The sequence below is a fragment of the Pteropus vampyrus genome, unplaced genomic scaffold (assembly GCF_000151845.1).
Source record: "Pteropus vampyrus isolate Shadow unplaced genomic scaffold, Pvam_2.0 Scaffold1000005494, whole genome shotgun sequence".
NCBI lineage: Eukaryota > Metazoa > Chordata > Mammalia > Chiroptera > Pteropodidae > Pteropus > Pteropus vampyrus.
Window position 1 is genome coordinate 1 of NW_011919896.1, and position 4629 is coordinate 4629.

General features: G+C 51.7%; 1 long non-coding RNA gene across 1 annotated transcript; it reads left to right on the forward strand.

Moving 5' to 3' along the window:
- The first annotated feature begins 3727 nt into the window (after positions 1–3727).
- Positions 3728–4629, forward strand: LOC111735697. Its single transcript, XR_002778926.1, has 2 exons — positions 3728–4063; positions 4398–4629. It is a non-coding gene; the product is annotated as an uncharacterized LOC111735697 (long non-coding RNA).

The window sequence follows — 4629 nt, forward strand, 5'->3', positions numbered from 1 at the left end:
TTTCCTGCCGGTTTAGCGCGAATCGTTTCTCCGTGCAGCAGGGGTGTCAGTGGTGCGCCGCCGAGTGGCCTCCCGCCTGCCTCTCGCCCCCGCCCTTTCCTGCTTGAAAAAACTGGATGTTCCTTCCAGTGAAAGAAAGAAAACCGGTCCCTTCTTTCAGCGCCTGCGCGGCGCACTCGCAGGCGGAGTGCGGGGCCCGCGGACAGAACAAGCCTTTCCCTTTCACATTGCCTGTGCTTCTTTGGGGGCTGCCCGGGTGCCCCGGCAACTCGTTTCCCCACCCCTCCTCGCCCTCCCCGCCCCCGCTTCCCTCAACGCGCCTGTCGTCGAATGCGTTTTGTGGGCAATCTGGAGGACACGTGAAGTATGATAAAGAACGTAATCCAGACCTCAGTCCCATCAGCCAGTGGTGGCCGTTATTAGTATTTGGTGCCCAATAGCCCTAAGAGTGTTTTTCTTCAAAAGAGGGTGTGTTTTCAGTATACTGTGTTTCATGTTTGCGTCATGATCTCGGCCTCCTTCTTTTTAAACTCGGTTGCCCGCTTTTGAAAATCGTTTTCACGTTTCATGCCATTTTACTGAAAAGTAGTGGAGACGTAAAGTGTCGAGAGCTGTTGTAAACCTTGACTTGAAGATGCAAGTGACCTAAGATCCACGGGCAGCACCACGGTACCCCTTTATGAGGGCAGGCGCTGCAGTGCATTTCTGTTGCATTCTTTTATCCTCAGCCCCCGGAGGGGCACCTAGCGTTTAATGGGTACCCGGTCAATACTGTGAAATCTTTTCAAATTTAATTTTCAGGTCAATTTTTTCAAATGTACGAAAATCATTCCTTCCCCCGCCCTGGATTACCATACAGCAACAGTTTTCTACATTGGGGGGCGGGGTGTGTGTGCGTGTGTGCGTGTGTGCGTGTGCGTGTGTGTGTGTGTGTGTGTGTGCGCGCGCGTGCGTGTGTTTCATTTGACCCTTTGCAAGTCGGCGTTTGTCTATGTCGTTAACAGTTCTTGAAATCAGATTTTATGTCCGAGGCCAGGTCAGTCGACCACCTGAGGTCCTTCTACCCTGTTGGCGACAGACTCAGGACACACCCCGAGACTTTCCAGTTTCAAGCCTCTTTCTTTCATTCCACAGAAAGTGCGATGAGGCTTAAGCGGACCAGATGTAGCGCACACGGAACGGCCTTGGGAGACGTGGCGCGTCTTTTATCGTTGCTCCTTGGTTTCATCGGCCGTCGGCATATCGGGCGTCTTTCCGGAAGGACCCTGGCGTGCAGGATATTCACTTCATAGCAGGTCGACTCTGGGACGCAACCTAGGTTGATTGGGTCCGGTGGTTAAAAGGTGCGGTCGCCCTAGCCGGAGGCCTTGGATGATCGATTTGGGTCATGTAATGGAGAGGAGGGGGCGTCTAGAGAAAGCGCTGGCCGTGAACTTAGGGGCCCAGTGACCGGCGTGCTACTGGAATCGGGAACACGGTCCTCTGACAGTGAGCAGCGTGTATGAAGCCGGCCCGATCTGACCGCGACGGTCTTTCTCCCTAAGTCCGGCTAATGACTTCTGACGCTCCCTTTGGTCGGGCCTCACATAAGTGAGAAAAGTCCCGTATTTCTTACCAGACAGTTTCATTTTAAAATAGTACCGAGCCCAAATAATGTCTGCACGTGTATACCGACAACTTCTTTGCCATAAAGGCATCCTTGATCGGACATGCGGGTCTTCCCTAACTTTTTGTCATCAAGGGCCGCTGGAGGGCCTTGGGCCAGAGACCCGGGGGACTCCCTTCCAGTGCCGGCTCTCGGCAGCCTTACCGTCTTGTGCTGTCTGAGTCGCTTTGCTCTCTGGGCCTGCTCTTTCCTCGATTTTAGGAACGGGAGTCAGGCTAAGTTGTTGGTTGAACGGGGAGGCGCATCCAGGAAAGGGCGTGGTGAGAGGGCCCCTGCTCCCAGGACAGAAACTCCGCGTTTTTGTCGTATGTGTTGGAATTCATCCCAGGAAACGTTTATTTTACTCTGACCAAGAGTTCGGTATCCCCCGGTCTACATAATCTGTAGTATTTCCTCTGTTGCCGGTCCCCCAGACAGGAAAGGGAGAATGGAGACGAGCGAAATTATAAACATGAATAGACTCGGCCGTTCGTCGGGGCGCCAGACGCGAAAAGTCAGCCCGACGCCGGCAAGCTGCAATACCCACCCTTGTCGCAACCAAAAGATGATTTGAAAAAGAAACTTGCGTGTTTCTCGAAGCTAATGGGTTCTCGTTCCCTCGTCCAGTAAGACTAGACCGGACCCTGCGTCATAGAGGTGCATGGACTGCAGCATCGCTGAACGCCAAACGCTCTAGAAATTTGAGTCCCTTTTTCAGTCTAGTGAGCTTTCCAGGACACATCTTCTCCAAAGAGCAAATCCGACCTTTTCCCGTATTTGTCGACTAAACGGCATCGGCATGGTTGGCTGTATTATTCTGGCTCGGGCACCCTTCGTTTGCAATTGAAGGACGTAGGGAACGTCTTTACTCCCCCTAAAATGACGATCCCAGAGCTTCGTGCCCTTCGCTGTTCTAAAATCACGTGGCTAAGACGTACTGAGTATACGGTCTGCGTCAGGCAGTCCGCCGAGTCCTTTGGTACGTCGTGTCGTGCCATTCGCGACAGAACCCTGATCTGGTGGGTTCGTATCCTCAGGCCCGTGATCAGATGAGAGAGAAAACTGCTCCTCCGAGAGATCGCCGCTAAGGGTGTCTGCGTAACACGAGCCCTGTGATGACTCGGGGGAGAGGTTCCCCTGGAATCTCGTGATCGCGAACACCGGTGGTTCTCTTGAGAAAAACGAACGGCTGGTTTGGACCCAGCGGTGTCTGTAGGTCATGCGAGCGAGTGGCCCCGTAGAACTTTTGGCTTCGGAGGCGAGAGCGTCGGGGTCGAATCGGTGGTAGAACGCGGGGAGTGCACAACCTAGTTCAAGTGATTCGAGTAGAGGTTAAAGGCTTCGTCCAGACGATGCGTGCCCCCCCCCCCCTTAAGACCGGGTAACTCTTCTCTGGGGCGAAGCAGACTGGAGTTTGTATAGGGAAAGGAGAAGACAGGCCCACGACTGTGGTATGCCCCCAGGCTGCAGTTTCTGTAACTGCCGCTAATGTGAGGTTGGAATGGCTGGGAGTTGGTTCCTCTCATTCATGCCTCTTGCTCTCACCGCTGGTGCAAATCTCATTCCAGCAGCCCCCAGAACAGTCCTTGGAGGGCTGTTTCTGTGTGCCTCGTTCAGGTTTTGAGGGTTGGAGGAGGTAACCCAAACGGTACAGGAGAGGAGAGAAGCGAAGCGAAGCGAAGCGAAGCGAAGCGAAAAAGAAACCTTTTTAAAGGGACAAGGATTGAAGCAAGGAAACCTGGGGTCTGTTTTGATTATTTTACACTGTCTCCTCTTAGAGAAGATGAACTCCCGGACAAAGTGAACTGCGTTCGTCGCCAGCCGGTTCTTTTCGGAGAGGAATGAACAGGGATGTGCAAGCAAGGTCCAGGAAATTGAGCCAAGAAGTCCCCGGCGGCGGGTTGAAGGGGCAGTCTGTTCTTCGGTCTTCCGTCCTACATCATAGCTTGGATCACCTGTTTGGACAGGCCAGTGGCACAGTTCTCGGTTAGACATGACCCGAAGCCCTGGATGAGGAGTATCCTTGTTATGGGTATGAAACGATAACAGGGAAAGGCGACACGGAGTTAGCGAACTAACTTCGCTTCCATCTAGCTGCATTTTGTTTTCGAATGCCCGCGTCTCCGTCTCCTCATTTTCTCCAATCCTCATTTTAAAATTAATGAAATCCCCTAACACGAATTCTCATCAATCCGTTTTACGCGAGGAAGACACAGAGACAGATGCATAGGTCTTCCGTATACGAACGGATATCGAATCTCGCGAATAATTTTTAAAAGTTGTTTTTAAGGAAAAAGGACGTAGTTTTCACCTCTCAGCTCCGCAACACTTAAAAAATTAGCGGCACTCTCAGGATGCAATGACGCAGGCCCTGGCCCGTGTTCCCGTCTAAAGGACCGTGGCAACATGTGTCAACCTGTAAGGAATCCCTGCAAGCAAACTCTCTAAAATGTGGGCGTAGACTTCTTCAAATAGTTTGTCCTAGCGTTCATTACTTTTCATATTTCGAAAACAGGGTGGGAGTGGCGGAAGGTGCACGTGCGGGAGTTTAGGGAAAGTCGAATTTCAGGGAAATATACGCATTACCCACTGTCAGCCCTCAAAACGTCAGAATCCCATATTGGAGACTGCGGTGTCACAAGGGTGTAAAAATGAAACGGGATTGCAAGACATGTTGAAAGTGGCTGGGTCGAGGATGATCACTCTCTCTTTCTGTTGTCTTTTCTCTGTTTTCCCAAATGACAACGATCAGAAGAGTTTCCTTGCATAGCCTGAGGTAAAAATAATGGAGTGACTCTATGACAGATCTTCTCAGGGGGTTTCCTAAACTCCCAGCCCCACGGGACAGGAGCCCAGGGAGCAGCCGGCCCTCGCCTTGGGGACAGACAACAAGGCGAAGATGCCGGAGGACAAAACGAGTGGATTTCATACATCGAAAATACAATGCTAAGCAAAAACAAACAAACAAATAAATAAATTGAAAA